Source organism: Bos indicus x Bos taurus, chromosome X (genome assembly GCF_003369695.1).
Source record: "Bos indicus x Bos taurus breed Angus x Brahman F1 hybrid chromosome X, Bos_hybrid_MaternalHap_v2.0, whole genome shotgun sequence".
Taxonomy (NCBI): Eukaryota; Metazoa; Chordata; class Mammalia; order Artiodactyla; family Bovidae; genus Bos; species Bos indicus x Bos taurus.
Genome location: NC_040105.1, coordinates 126,701,475 through 126,718,151, shown reverse-complemented (window position 1 = coordinate 126,718,151; position 16,677 = coordinate 126,701,475). Strand labels below are relative to the sequence as shown.

Here is a 16,677-nt window from a genome sequence, read left to right as displayed (position 1 = left end):
CAGATATCTGCCTCCTAATCATATACCCTGAGGAAACCAAAATTGAAAGAGTTTCAAGTATCCCATTGTTATTTGCAGCACTATTTACAGTAGCTAGAACGTAGAAGGAACCTAGATGTCCATCCACAGATGAATGGATAAAGAAGTAGTGGTATATATACACAATGGAATATTACTCAGAAATAAAAAGAAACACATTTGAGTCCACCATTCCCTGGTGGCTCAGATGGTAAAGCGTCTGTCTATGATGCAGGAGACCCAGGTTCGATCCCTGGGTTGGGAAGATCCCTTGGAGAAGGAAATGGCAATCCACTCCAGTACTATTGCCTGGAAAATCCCATGGACAGAGGAGCCTGGTAGGCTACAGTCCATGGGGTCGCAAAGAGTCGGACACGACTGAGCGACTTCACGTTCACGTTCACATTTGAGTCAGTTCTAATGAGGTGGATGAAGCTAGAACCTATTATACAGAGTGAACTGAGTCAGAAAGAGAAAGATAAATGCCATATTCTAACACATATATATGGAATTTTGAAAAATGGTGCTGAAGATATTATTTACAGGGCAACAATGGAGAAACAGACATAGAGAATAGACTTATGGATACGGGGAGAGGGGAAGAGAGGGTGAGATGTATGGCAAGAGTAACATGGAAACTTACATTACCATATATAAAATAGATAGTCAAGGGGAATTTGCTGTATGGCTCTGGAAACTCAAACAGGGGCTCTAGATCAACCTAGAGGGGTGGGATGGAGAGGGAGATAGGGAGGAGTTTCAAAAGGGAGGGGATATATCTATACCTATAGCTGATTCATGTTGAGATTTGATGGAAAAGAGCAAAATTCTGAAAAGCATTTATCCTTCAATAAAAAATAAATTTATTTAAAAATCAAAACTTTAAATACATTGCATAAATTTTTTAATAGTAAATTTATTAACCCTTTGTAGAGCTAAGCATGCTGACAAAATTTTGTGAAATAGCCATTCAAGTGGCAACAAGGTGCAGGAATAGTAATTCAGAGAATTTTGAGATAACTTTTTACTCTGCCTAATAAATGTAGGACTTTTGCAGGCAGACAAGTTGGGTGGGTCACAGACCCACACCTGACATGAGGTGCAGATGCCAGGAGGTGGGCATATGCCAGGCACGTGAAAGGAAGTACCAGAATGTGGGCCTAGGCAGGTACAAATCCAGAACATCTGCAGTCCAGCCCCAAGTCAGGTGGTGAGGGCTCAGGCTAGAGCCGGCTCAGGGAACCAGGGTTGAGGCCTGGCTCAGGGCCCTTGGAGGGCTCCACTAGGGACTGCCAATTGCTTCTGGCCTCCCTGAGCAGCTGCTGGAACTCAAAGTGTGTCTACAAGTTAGATTCAAGCACTCTGGAGGCGGTCAGGGAGGTGCTCGTTTCTCTCCTCCACGTGGTCCAGAGAGGTGTTGACCTGGTCCAACATGGGGTTGGTGGCTGCCCATATTCCTCCTCGGGCGAATCCGTGGACCTTTCCTCCCATGTGCACATCCACAGGCATGCCCTTTTCCACATGGCCACCAGACTTGGCGGGCTCATGCATGTGCAGGGCTCACATGGCCTTGTAGCGAAGTGGTGTGGGTTGGGCACACAGATGGCCTGAGGCAGGGAGGGTGGAGGGCAGTCATTAAAACCTTGTGCTCATTGACATCATCCTCCTGGGGAAAAGAAAGCAAGACTGTCACAGTCTGTCCTGATTGAAGATATGCCCACTGGCTGGTGGGCTTGGGTCTCCCTGGAGTTTTCATAAAGATTGTATAGGCTGCGTGTCTCAGCAACTCACATCTTGTGATCAGCCTCTGCTGCTGCTGCTGCTAAGTCGCTTCAGTCGTGTCTGACTCTGTGCAACCCCATAGACGGCAGCCCACCAGGCTCATCCGCCCATGGGATTTTCTAGGTAAGAGTGCTGGAGTGGGGTGCCAGTGCCTTCTCCAGATCAGCCTCTAGGGATCACCAAAGCTGCAATGTGTGACTTCTACCCAAAGGGTTCCTCAGTATGTGGAGGTTGAAGAAGGTCTTCTATAGTGTAAAAACAGCTGGAATTTCATTCTTTGTCCCAGTGTTATGATGTACTCTTGTTAAAGAATAACTTATTCATTAGAATGTGAGCTACCCAATTCAAGTATGCAAGTCCGAGTCAGCAGGCAGGAGAGAAACATGCTGAGATTTGGATTTTCAAGGAGATGGAACTACTTCTCACTTGTACTCCAAATACAGGATCAGCAGGCATTGATTAACTAATTAATCATTGGCCCTTTTTTGTTTTATAGGAGTCCAAGGGATTTTGGACTTGGTGCAGAATTGAGAGGAGTGAGCATAATTTTTTCCATTTATTGAGGGCTTTTTATGGGCCAGGCTGTATGTATCTCCCTCATAACTGTTGATGTATGGATAAACATGATGATGCAAGGGCACCTTTGCAAAACCCTGGATATCCTGGCACTGAGAAGCAGGGTCTCAGTGCACAGGCACATTCACGAAGCAGTACACATAACTCCTGCACCAGGTGTGCACTTTTAGAACTCTGTTATTTTGTTGGAGGTAAGGGATCTTGTAAATCGCTATGGCTCACCTGCCCCTTCCACACAAACACAAACATACAGAGAGCAGGGGGTCCGTGCCTTCTACTCTCCTCTTTCCTTGAATGTGGTCTCACTTGGGAGAGAAATGAATGGGTGACAGGAAGCTTATAGGAAAAAAGGATGAATAAGGACTTGCCCATTCTGAGTTCCTTTCCTGCATTTTGTTCTGATTCTTTTCCCCACCCCAGGGATGCCTTGAAAGGCTTGGAGCACCTTTTTCCCATGACTTTGGGACTGACTGGTGGTCATCTCATGACATTCTGGATGGATCTCAAGGCATGAAGGGATTCTGTTGAGGCTTGGAGGAAGGGTGCACTCAGCCTAGAAAGCTGTATCTTAGAAGCTCCTAGGGCACAAGTCTCATCCAGACAGAAGCAAATGTAGGCTAGTCTGTGCCTTGATTCCACTGCTGGTGTCCTCTCAGCCTTCCTCCCACCTCCGCATTCTTCTTTCTGTCTCTATATCCTTCCAGCAATCTATATTTCCATCTCTCTGTATCACAGGGACACAGTCTAGGGACACAGGCTACAACTTTGTCCTGATCTCCACCCACAGTGGCACAGACATGTAGGTCAGGTTCCTTCTATGGGTGATCTGAGTTCTTCTCATTTGCACAAGTGATGTGGGACAACTTAGGGAAGCCATTACTGTTCCAGGTGTAGATCTACCTTTGGTGACTGAACCAAGTCTCAGAAGATGACCCACGACTATTTGCATACCCTGGTCCAGCTCTATGTTTAGGCAGTATGGAGCCCACCTCATGCGGAGAAGAAGGAGGGTGGCAACTCTGACACTAAGGATCCACAGTTACGCTGAACTTCACAGGTTAAGGTCACAGTCCTAAGCCAGAATGCCATCACTACAGAAACCAGACCCAAGTCTAGGTTTACCAGAACACCCTCACACTGACGAACTTATAGATGGGCCATGTTCTTGATCAGGCAATCCACAGAGGATAGTTAGAGAAGTGCAGTGAATATCCAGTATAATTTTCATTCAAACATTATTTAGTCTGCCCCCAGATATTATTCAAACACATTCAAGCCAAAGAAATTAAGACTTGCCTTTTCCCTATAAGATGTACAATGTTGGTTAGAAAGTCTAACATTCAGAATTCAGGGAAACAGATTCTTTCTTTCCATTCATGAGTGGACTGAGCTTCGGAGACATCTTCATAGAAGGTTTGCACATATCATATAAAGTTGAGAATTTGAATGACCTTTTGTCAGTATGTGTGTGTGTGTGTGTGCCTGTGCACGTGGAAGCCCTGATGCAGACTATTTCAATTTGGACACTCAATGCCTTGGCAGAAGGATGAGCATCCAAGATTTGGGCAGGAAGGCAAGTTGTGTTGGTCACAGGCCCACACCTGACCCCAGCAAGGGATACCAGGTGGTGCGGGGTTCCAGGCCCTCTGAAGGGAAGTACCAGAAGCATGGCCTAGGCAGGAAGATCCCCAAGGACATCTGGAGGCCAGCCCTCAGCCAGGTGAAGGGGGCTAAGGCTAGAGCCAGGCTCAGGGAGGCAGGGTAGAGGCCTAGCTCGGGGGTTCTTGGAGGGCTCCACTAGGGAAGCCAATCACTTGGAGCCTCTGTGTGCGGCTGCTGGAACTCAAGATGCATCTGACACTTGGATTCAAGCACTGCTCCAGGCGGTAATGGAGGTGGTCATTCCTCTTCTCAAGATGGTCCTGATAGGCTTGACCTGGTTTAACATGTGGTTGATGGTTGCCTATATTGCTTCTTCGGCAATTCCAAGGTCCTTGCCTTACATGCCTGCACCCACAGACATGCCCTGTTCCATGAGGCAGCAGACATGGTGTGCTTGTGCATGAGCAAGGCTCATGTGATTTTGGAGAAAGGCGGCCATGTGTGCTCAGTCTCCATATTCTTTTGACCCTCTCTTTTTATCTGTTCTGCACATTGATGCCCTAATGGTAGATTTGAAAAGAAATTGGATCTCAATGGAGTTTACCATATCTAACCCATGGTTCTTTGCCTTTGGCCACTTATCTTCTTTCCCTTCATGTTTTGCAGATTATATTGTTAACTGTCTTCTCCTATGAGGCCAGAATACATGTTTTTCCCTGAGAATGATATGCTCTTTCACATTCCTGCTCCTCTGCACTAGCTCATCCTAAACCCTTCAAAACAACTCCTCTCTCTCCCACATTCTCCATCAACTCTTATGCAACACACATTTCAGCTTTCTGCATCTTTTCTTGACAGATGGGTCTGATATGGTCAACCAAATCTTCAGTATATTTTGCCAGTTCTTCTATCAGATTCCACCCACATTGTGCCTTCTGCCAAAGCAATGAGTAGACAATGGGGTTTATGACATTCTCTTGGGGAATATCACTGGGGATCTCTTAATGAAAGGTATGATTTCAGTGTGTCCTTATGTGCTATTGAATCCTCATATGTATTGTGCTGTATATAGCTATATTATATCAGGAAAAAATGAGCAACTTAGTTGATGAATTGGAAAATCATGGGTAAAAATTAAAAAAACAGCATATATACATGAAAAATGTGCAAGAGTTAATAAGTCAACAGAAACATTAACATAGGTGAAAATAATAATTGTGGAACAAAACAACTGGCAAACTGGCCAATATGTTGCTAAGATGTGGGATATGTTACACGAATGGTTAGTAGGAAAAGAGTCAGAGAAATTAGACTCTTGTTGGTGGAGCTAGCATGATAAATTCTCCAGGAAGGAGGGTTTATTTGACCAGAGACATGCATGGTGATAAATAACAGTCCTAGATGACTTTACGTGAAAGCTTAGTGTGTGTTTGTTCAGTTCACTTCAGTGGCTCATTTGTGTCTGACTCCTTGCGACCCCAGAGACTGAAGCACGCCAGACTTCCCTGCCCATCACCAACTCCCGAAGCTTACCCAAACTCATGTCCATTGAGTCAGTGATGCCATCCAACCATTTAATCCTCTGTCAGCCCCTACTCCTCCTGCCTTCAATCTTTCCCAGAATCATGGTCTTTTCTAGTGAGTCTGCTCTTCGCATCAGATGGCCAAAGTATTGGAGTTTTATCTTCAGCATCAGCCCTTCCATTGAATATTCAGGACTGTTAGGCACTGGTCTAAATGCTTTGCACGAACTCACTAAGGGTTATGGCAGCCTGATGACATAGTTCTTATTAGTATCCCCACTTTACTGATGAGGAAACTGAGACACAAAACAATGAAGGATATTCAGCTGGTAGGATTAGTAATTGTGGTTTGAATCTAAACAGCATACCTCAAGCTCATGTACTGTACACAGTAGATAAGAAGACATTATTTTCCTCAGACAGACCATGAACGTGGAATGAAGTATAAATGAGATAAGACTGAAAGACAGGACTTTCCTGGTGGTCCAGTGGCTAAAGCTCAGTGCTTTTACTTCTGTGGGAACAGGATCGATCCCTGGTTGAGGATCTAATAGCTCACACACTGCGCAGTAACACACACAGAAAAAATGGGGGAAAAAAGAAAAAAATGGAATAAATGATAACCACCGATTGAGGAGACATTGGTGATCTGAAAGATAGGACCTGGGTGCTAGTGGTCATTGCATGCCAGGGCTTGAGAGGGCCCAGTATACATGCATCTGCTGATGCCAGTCAGAGGGACAAGCCTAGTAACACATGGGGAAGACTTGCCAAATCCTTAGACACGATTCACATCAACGGCCCCAATCTTCATTGTTGTCCCTCTCCATGTGGATTAATCATTTCTTACTGATGACTGGAGAAGGCCTGCAACAACTCTCCTGCCCTCTGGATCTTTGGCAAAGGCTCACCCAACAACCCCAAGTTTGGAAGAGCTCACCTGTAATCTTTCTCTGGGCTTTCCAAGGAGCATCTGTTCCCTAGTGGAAAAGAAACCCCTCTGGTCCAATGTCTGGCTGTTTGTTTCTGGTATAATATTTTCTTCACCCATACTGCTACTGCTAAGTCACTTCAGTTGTGTCCGACTCTGTGTGACCCCATAGACGTCAGCCCACCAGGCTCTCCTGCCCCTGGGATCCTCCAGGCAAGAACACTGGAGTGGGTTGCCATTTCCTTCTCCAATGCAGGACAGTGAAAAGTGAAAATGAAGTCGCTCAGTCGTGTCCGACTCCTAGCGACCGCATGGACTGTAGCCTACCAGGCTCCTCCATCCATGGGATTCTCCAGGCAAGAGTACTGGAGTGGGGTGCCATTGCCTTCTCCATTCTTCACCCATAGTTTGTAGTTTGGAACTAATTTTCATGTATTTGATTTTGCTGTTTCTTCCAAGTTCTATTTGAGGACTATGAAGCCAAATCTAACAACAGAAGCTGTCTTCGATGTTCCAGGTTTTTAGTCAGTTATTCAAAGAAACCGAATCAATAAGAGACATTTTCTATATATATTTATGTGTATACACACACACACACACACACACATATGAAGAAGGTTTATCTTGAGGAATTTAGTTTTCCTATTTATGCAGGTTTAGAAATTCCACAATCTGTCTACAAGGTATAAAGCCAGGGAAGCCAGTGATATAATTTAATCCCAGTCTGTAGGCCTGTGAACCAGGGGCTATAGTGGCATGAATCTTCATTGAAGAGAAGGAGAAAATGAGGAGACGTGTTCTATCAAAAGCCCTAAGTTAAGAAAACTGGGAAGAATTCTTCTTTTCTCTGCTTTTTGTTCCATTTGGGCTCTCTAGAGGATTGGATGATGCCCACTTAAATTGGGGAAGTTCTTTTCTTTTACTAAGTCACCAATTCAAATGCTCATCTCATCCAGAAACACCCTCACAGATACAACCAGAAATAATGTTTAATATGGATATTCCATGCCCAGTCATGTTGGCATATAAAATTAGCCATCGCACTGGGTAGGGCAACATCATGGACTGCTGCATAACACTGTTCACACCATGAGGTCTCAAACACCCTCCATAATGATCTTTCCCATGGGAAGTACAGTGCTACTGTTAGATCATCTTTCCTAGGAGCACTGTGCAAATTATGGCCATGCAATCCAGCTAAGGGACCCAGGGGTTATGTGGTCCACACACCCAGTAGAGTGTAGATGAGTTAAATACTCAAGGTAGTCAAGCCTAGGGGAGCTGCACCTTCTTGTTTGTACAACTCACAAATTGACAGCAGGTGCCGAAATCTCTCCAGTACTCTTGCCTGGAGAATCCCAGGGATGGGGGAACCTGGTGGGCTGCCGTCTATGGGGTCACACAGAGTCGGACACGACTGAAGCGACTTAGCATGCATTTCAAGCTCCCTACCATATATATTATCGTGTGGGGCTTCCATCCACTATTCTCCTCGGTTAGGATTTGACATGGTGACAACATTTCCCGAGATCTCAAAAGCATACATTTTACTTACTTTATTCATATTTCGCTATCTGCAGTGTGATTTGGAGAATCGGATAGATGATGTGTCCTAATGGAGACTTTCAGAGACGTGTCCATCAGCTCCAGGTTGGATAGCAGAGACTGTCTCTCTGGTTTGCTGTTGGGCGTTATTGTAACAGCCTGATGAAACTTGGAGATTTTCTTTGTTTAATTGTGGATCTCGGAGATGCCCTTCCCATTCATGGTCTTAATGTTTTGTAGTGTTTGTGTCTTACTGTGAGGAAAGGGTGGGTGTGGTTGGCTGGGTGGTGTGGGGGTCTCAGAAATTCGGGTGACCTTTGGTCACCATGGAGCTGATTCTGCCTTGTATTTTGCCTTGCATGTTTGGGGTGGATATAGCATTGCTGGGTTGGTTCAAATGTTGATCTTGGCCATTTTTGCGACCTTTCTTAACCATTGACGGTGTTTTTGTTATTTTCCACGTGAAACGAGAAAGTAAGCCTCTGAGTGAGTGTGTGCAGTGTTATGACTACTGACAGCCCTTGGCTTCCTTGGTGTTTCGTGTTTTATTTATATGGCTTTAAGTTTAATATCATTTTTTTCGTTAACTTTTGGAATGGTCTTCTTCACATGTTTCCTTAAAACGGGACAGAAATTCTGAGAATTTTGACGTAAAAGTTGAGTAAACAGATGGCTTGTTTGGCTCGGGGCTTGTTCACAGACTCTGGACATGGTCTTCTGTAACCTTGGAAGTCTATTTTGCATTTTGTGTGTGTTTAAGATTGTTTTCAAGCAAAAATTGCCCTTAAAAGATTGGGTGATATTTGCAGGTTACAAATAAGAAAACAGCCAACTCTTGGGCTGTTGCTTTCTTTCAAACCCAGAAGGGAATCAAGCACCCAATGCTTTCCTTTCCCTTTTATTGTACATTATAATGGTGTGAGCCTTTTGAGGGCATTGAAATCCTTTGACTTTGCTTAATTGTGTTATTAAGGGACTCTTGAGAGTCCCTTGGACTGCAAGGAGATCCAACCAGTCCATTCTGAAGGAGATCAGCCCTGGGATTTCTTTGGAAGGAATGATGCTAAAGCTGAAACTCCAGTACTTTGGCCACCTCATGGGAAGAATTGACTCATTGGAAAAGACTCTGATGCTGGGAGGGATTGGGGGCAGGAGGAGAAGGGGACGACAGAGGATGAGATGGCTGGATGGCATCATTGACTCGATGGACGTGAGTCTCAGTGAACTCCGGGAGTTGGTGATGGACAGGGAGGCCTGGTGTGCTGCGATTCATGGGGTCACAAAGAGTCGGACACGACTGAGCGACTGATCTGATCTGATCTGATCTGATCTAATACATATTTACTTGTTTTCTTCATGGTGATTAGTTTATCAACATTCAAGTGAGGTCATTTGCTCATTTGTAAAGGGAGGAGAAAATGTTCAATAGAAATGTTCACTATTTAAAATGTTCTCAAAAAGCCTTCTAACCTTCAGTTTCAATAGATAACTATGTTTCCTCTTTATCACTGGTAGAAGTTTAAGTTGCAAGGTGGCATCACAGAAACTGAATTTCACCCACCCATGTTTAAATTTCACATTTCCTTTTTGATGGGAAACTAGACTGTGTGGCCTTTTCCCAGAACATTGACGTTCATACTCTTGGTTTATACCTGTAGTGGGTTAAATTACTTTAAATTTTTGGACGATGGGTGTCATTGTGGATTTCATCATGCGGTGACAAACTGAAACATATAATACTGAGAGAAAGCTTTCTTCTAACTTGTGTTCCTTCAACAAGAGACATGATGGTGAACAACCCTGGCTCATTTGCTAGTCAAAAGAGTTGTGAAACTTAACAATTATGGTGGGCCCTTCTCTCCTTTCCACACAGGCTTGTGCTGGCTGCCCATCACATAGCAGTCGTCCTGAGTCTCCTCATTGGAGGGGGCTGTGGGGAAGGCCTCAGTGAATTGTTTCATGGGAACTTATGCTTACTATTAGCATCTTAGGTAGCAGTCATAAGGCAGAGCTTTCGAAAGATTGTTTTGCCAATTAGTGGCAGTCTCAAGAACTGGCACTCTTAAGAGAAGGGGACACTACTCAGTATAGGTCAGATGTGACCTGGCTCCTCTGTGCTATTCAAGGTGTTGATCCCTAGGCCTGCGTTGTCACTTAGCCTCCTGAGGCATGTATTTGATGAATATTTTCTCTTGGGTGGGAATGGTAATGTCTTCAATCTAAGGTCTTCAATCTACATTATCTTAATCAAGCTCAATCTATGAATGTATCAAGTTATCTGTATGAAGTTATCTGTGTCAGGTTATCTGTATCAAGCTCAATAGCTGAATGTTTTCTCTTGGCTGGGAATGGTAATGTCTTCAGTCTAAGGTCTAAAGTCTAAGTTATCTATATCAAGCTCATGCTTGCCCCTGATTTATGTGGGTGACAGAGAAATGGGAAATATTTGGCACTTGAAGACAAAGCCTTTGCAATCGGGTATCTTTCTTTTTTATTCTGATTTACTGTTATGTGCATAAACTAAGTTCATCAGGATAGCAGTAGTCATTTTGAGAGGCATGTTAGCCTACTGGAAATGATGATGGTGGTGTCCATGATAGTGGTTTTGGTGGTGATGATGCTAATAAATGGAACACACCCACCACTTTTTGGAAGATTAATAGAAGCAAGAATATCCTCAGTAATTTTCATTGGTTTATTTCCTAATCTCAAATCCTGTGATTTCAGTACTATTTGTAAGAAATAGATCAAGCTTTGTTTTGCAGGGGACATTCGTTATACAGAATGGATCATTACATTGCTATGGTAACAGAGGCCCTGGCCTCCCACATATGGTGTAAAGAGGTCTTAGAGTTGGATTTAGCTTGCCCCATATCTTGTTATATTAATTATGAAGCTATGAGAAGCCTTCTTAAATAACAATTTGCTTGAAAAGTCCGTGGTTACCCACACCTCCATCTCCACTTCATTTCCTGTCAACATGGATATCTGGGGGTAAGACAGTGTGTATTTTTACAGTAGTAGAAATAACTGGTAAGGTAAATGCTCTCCAATCAGGGGAGAATACATGTTGAACTAAATGGATTTCATGGCTGATTGGCCAACCAGTTTCATTATCTGTTCTCTTACAGAGAGTTTTATAGATGTTACAGCGTCATAGAAGGGCAGGAGCGTCTCTGATCAGGAAAAATGAAATGACATATAGACCATGGTCCCTCCTTCAGAGGCCTGCTGGTTGCAGGTGGGCAGAGAGTGAGGAAGGTGGCCACTGCCCCTCCTATTACTGTGGCATAGAGGAGTAATCCGAGAGAGTCTCCTTGGAGGCACCTACTGATGTTGACTGTACTTGTTTGAGCTCAGATCTCCTATTGAGATGTCCTTGTGTGCTGTAAAGGTGCAGCTAAAAGTCACCAGCTATTCTTGGTATGTTCTACTGATATACCATCCAGACACTACTTCCTTCATAGCTCAGACATCACACGTGCCTTACGAAAGTCCTAAAGAAGTCCCAGAGTGGCAATGGCAGCATGTAGGCACGGTGAATGTTGGCTCCAGGGCAAAAATTTGCTTTGGCCTGTTGTCAGAATTCTGTGTCCCATGGGGATTGTGGAAAGTTGGGTCTGGGTGGTAAGTTGGCACTGGCCTGAGTTAGACTTCTGTGTCACAGGAAAGTCATGGGAAATATTGGGTCTGGGGAGAAAGTTAGCTCTAGCCTGAGGCAGATGTTTGTCTTGCAAAGGGGCATGGGAAATGTTGGGTCCTGAGCATTAAATGCCTCTGGTTTGAGTCAGACTTTCCTGTGCCAAAGGACATGTGAAATGTTGGGTCTAGGTGGTAAGTTAACTCTGGCCTGAGTCAGACTTCTGTGTTCTGAATAGCATAGGAAATGTGTGGTTCCAGGCTAAAGGTGGCTCTGCCCTGAGTCAGATTTCTCTAAAGCAAGGGTCATGGGAAATGTTGGGTCTGGGTGTGAAATAGGCTCTTGCCCAAGTCAGAATTCTCTGCTGCAAGGAGCATGAGAAATAGTGGGTCAGGGTGTAAGTTACCTCTGGCCTGAGTCAAACTTCTGTACCACAAGGAACATGGAAAATGTTGGGTCTTGGTGGTACATTAGCTCTGGCCTGAGTCATATGTTGTGTCACAAATAGCATAGGAAATGTGGGGTTCAGAGCATAAATTGACTCTGGCCCAAGTCAGACTTCTGTAAAGCATGGGTCATGGGAAATATTGGGTCTAGGTCGTAAGGTAGCACTTGCCTGTGTCAGACTTGTGTGCCCCAAGGTGCAAGGTTGTTGTTGAGCCAGGAAAGAATGCAGGTTTCTTGGCCTCTGGAGGAGAGGAATTCAAGTCGGGGCCAGTGATGAGGCCTGATCACTCGAGCTTTTGTGTAATAAAGTTTTATAAAAGATGAAAGAGATAGTGTAAGCTTCTGATGTAGACATAAGAAGGGCACAGAAAGAGTGTCCCCATGCTAGTCTTTAGTGGGAAGTTATATCGCTACCAGCATGCTGCTAATTAGAGAAAGGAAATGTCTCAAAACTCAGAGACTGACACCAGGCTCCTCACCCACACCATGCATTTTGAGATAGCATTGGCACAAGGTGACTTGTCCTGGGACATAAAACCATTGACATGACTCTTGAGGAAAAGCAGGTTTCCAAGCAAAGACATAGTCCCCTTGAAACATAGCTTAACAGAACATTTGCATGAGTAAAACATACTGGCTTGTCAAGTCCCTTCTGAGTCTTAGGCAGAACCAACTTGAAGAAAGAATCTAGGTTAAATACGTAGTTCATTAAAATAGTTTAAGAAAAACACTTCCATAAGAAAAACACATTGGTTAGCTCAGGGTTTGAGAAAAGTTAAGTTCAGTTGGAGCCAGGTTTCATCATGGCAAAACAGAATTTTAAAAGAATCCCCCTTTTGAATTTGTTTAGAGAAGGGAAAAATATCTGACATTGTAGTTTGTTTCCTTCTGCTACTTAAGGGAGAGAGAAAAAATGTCTAACACTTGCAGGCTATTTCATCCACTTGCAGATCCTTTGCCTTCACGCCTGTTACACTCTCAAAGGGACATAGAAAATGTGGGGTTCAGAGTGTAAGTTGGCAATGGCCTTAGTCAGAATTCTCTAAAGCAAGGGTCACGGGAAATGTTGGGTTCAGATGTTAAGTTCCCTTTGACCTGATTCAGATTTCTGTGCCACAAAGGTCATAGGAAACTTGTCATTCAGGGCATCAGCTGGCTCTGGCCTGAGTCAGACTTCTCTAAAGTAAGGGTCATAGGAAATGTTGGAGCCAGATGGTAAATTAGCTGTGGTGAGTCAGACTTCAATGCTGCAAGGGGCATTCAAAATGAGGGGTTCTGGGTGTAAGTTGGCTCTGGCTTCTGTCAGAGTACTCTAAAGCAAGGGTTATGGGAATTGTTGGGTCTGGATGGTAAGGTACCTCTAGCCTGAATCAGACATCTGTACTGCAAAGGCCATGGGTAATGTAAGCTCTGGGGCAGAGCTGACAATCACCTGTTGTCAGAATTCTGTGCCATTGTGCAGAGCAAGGGCATAGAGTGAATCGTTGGGTGTCTCATCACTGTGTGTGTATGTTTTTAGAACTTTCCATGTTTGCTTTTGGCACTATTCCACTGAGCACACTTGCACATTGGTTGAAAAAATCAGGTCAGGTGGGTCTTGTCAATGAGCCGTCCTTGAATCGGGCTGTTTGTTTCCTTCTGGTCATGCACTGATGAACTTGAATGACTGGGAAACTCCCGAGTCAAGTGTGCTGACTGGGAGGATGAAGACCTTGTTTTCCTTTTGCTGGAGAGGGTTACACCACCAGGCTGTAGCTGTCTCCCCCCGCCCCCCATGTGTATCTGCTAGAAAGACTTTCTGCTTGGTGGTGGCTTCCCTTTTATATGGGTCTTCCTGTTGGTGGGGGTGACATTGCCTCAAGGAGACCTTCTCTGCAATCTCAAGGAAGAAGGTGTTTTTAGTACCACAGTGGAGGGGCAGTTATGCAATGTTTGTTGTGTTGTGCTGCAAGAGGTGGTGAGAGGAAAGGGGAACTCATTTTGGGGAGGGACAGGGTACAGTGGTTCCCCCATTTAAGGCTTTTTCTTCCTCTTGATTAGGTAAATTTGGGCCCAGCAGCAGTATGAGGAGACGGCTCTGAGAGTATAAGGAAAGACTGACAGTGGAGATGACAAGGATCTTTGGCCTGAAACATGTGGCAGACATTATGGGTTCAGGGCTCTGTCTCCTGTCTCATAGCCCTGTTCCCTCTCACTACCATTGGGTGGCCATAACTGTGATATAGACAATGGTAAAGCAAATGGATAGCTGTGAAGTGAGTGAATGTGGACCTGTACTGACATTCAGGCATTAATACTGGGATCAGGTCTTCGCATTTCATTTTCCTAGTGAACTGTGGGCCTCTCTGCCAGGAGATGATTTTGCTACCACTGCTCATTCTGTGCAATGTTTAATGTTCTTTATAATGTTTTATACTGTTGCATAATAACATAACCTGAGGAAGTTCTGAGAAGGAACATCTCCTGCTTCTGTGGATGCTGTAATCCTCCTGAGATCCTTCCCTCACCTTTTTATGATCTTCTCCTGCACTTTTATTGATTCTTGTGCACTGCTTTGATGGTCATTTCTTTCTCTGAGTGTCCAGAAGCTCTAGCAGTTTCTGGTTTCAACTGCTTAAGTTGCTCTCTCCTTACATAGCCTCCCCCTTCCCTCTTTGCAACGATTTTCCTACCAGGTCCTTAAAGGAACATTCCTGAGTTGTCAAATTGGCCATAGGCTTGATTGAGCCTTTTAAATGATTTCCACACATATAAACAAGCAGAGAAAGAACTGACACGTTTTTCAAAGGTAACCCTCTAAAACAAAGGGAGGGGTAAAGGATGCTGTCAGTTTTCAATGTGGAAAGTTAAACTTTTTTCTTATGTAACTTTATATCTGCCCTGCAATATCCTAACATGAGAAACCAGGTTCTTGCAGGTGTCTGTCCACCACAGATTGTGATTGCCACAACCTGGGCCAAACTCAGGCCAAGGGAACTTCCTTCAGTAGAACTTGTGCCAAGGTACCTCAAGGAAGAGGAGTATGTAGGAGTCATTTTTCAACCTCCAGTTCAATTATATTTTACCAAAATCTGTTTCCTTGTGGTGAGTTCTCTGTGGTCCTTTGCAGTAGGGAATATCACCAGAGACCTTGTTTACAGAGAGTTTCAGTTGCTCTGCTGATCTCACCAGTCTTGGCAAATGGAAGATATACTGTACCACTCATGTCAGAGAGCTACAGATGTTTGTGTAAAATATTTTCAATTTGTAAAATGTTTTTCAATAAAGTATGTATGATGGAAAAACTCACGTTGTAGATGTTATTCTTTGTTATGACTCCAGGCACCATCGATGAAGATGTGGATCTGTGTGTGCATCACACCATGTACCTAGTGGGACTCTGGGCTCAGTAATCTGGGCATTGATGAGAGGTGGTGGGTGGCAGGGGTAGGGGTCTTGAGGCCAGAACTGAAGTTCTTCCCTTGTTAAGGTAAGAAGGATGGTAGGTAATCTGACATCTTCCTAGGAGAAGTGATCCTTGTCACCTATTCATGAGGATGACAGATGCATACCTGGATACAGTGTGCACGTTGTGGGGTGATTATCATATTCCTGCTAAGGGTGAGGATACGAGGAGTGGCCCGGCATGGTTCTGGAGAACATTGGTAGCCAAGAACAAAAACCTGGAAGCACACAATAAGCTCCTGGTCCAATTTGTCTTAGAATCCAGTCCTTTGAGTATTAGGAATTATTCACTACATATCACTCATTCAGTTCAGTTCAGTTGCTCAGTCGTGTCCGACTCTTTGTAACCCCATGAATCACAGCACGCCAGGCCTCCCTGTCCATCACCAACTCCCGGAGTTCACTCAAACTCACGTCCATTGAGTCGGTGATGCCATCCAGCCATCTCATCCTCTGTCGTCCCCTTCTCCTTCTGCCCCCAACCCCTCCCAGCATCAGAGTCTTTTCCAATGAGTCAATTCTTCCCATGAGGTGGCCAAAGTACTGGAGTTTCAGCTTTAGCATCATTCCTTCCAAAGAAATCCCAGGGCTGATCTCCTTCAGAATGTACTGGTTGGATCTCCTTGCAGTCCAAGGGACTCTCAAGAGTCTTCTCCAAAACCACAGTTCAAAAGCATCAGTTCTTCGGTGCTCAGCTTTCTTCACAGTCCAACTTTCACATCCATACATGACCAATGGAAAAATTATAGCTTTGACTAGACAGACCTTTGTTGGCAAAGTAATATCTCTGCTTTTGAATATGCTATCTAGGTTGGTCATAACTTTCCTTGCAAGGAGTAAGCGTCTTTTAATTTCATGGCTGTAGTCACCATCTCAGTGATTTTGGAGCCCAGAAAAATAAAGTCTGTTGCTGTTTCCACTGTTTCCCCATCTATTTCCCATGAAGTGATGGGACCAGATGCCATGATCTTAATTTTCTGAATGTTGAGCTTTAAGCCAACTTTTTCACTCTCCTCTTTCACTTTCATCAAGAGGCTTTTGAGTTCCTCTTCACTTTCTGCCATAAGGGTGGTGTTATCTGTATATCTGAGGTTAATGATATTTCTCCCGGCAATTAACTGACCTAGGCCTGGGTTAACTGAATATGCAACTTTCCAAAATATAATATG

General features: G+C 44.2%; 1 non-coding gene across 1 annotated transcript; it reads left to right on the top strand.

Moving 5' to 3' along the window:
* The first annotated feature begins 211 nt into the window (after positions 1–211).
* On the top strand, positions 212–283 carry TRNAH-AUG. The gene has a single exon. It is a non-coding gene; the product is annotated as a tRNA-His (tRNA).
* The last annotated feature ends 16,394 nt before the right edge of the window (positions 284–16,677 follow it).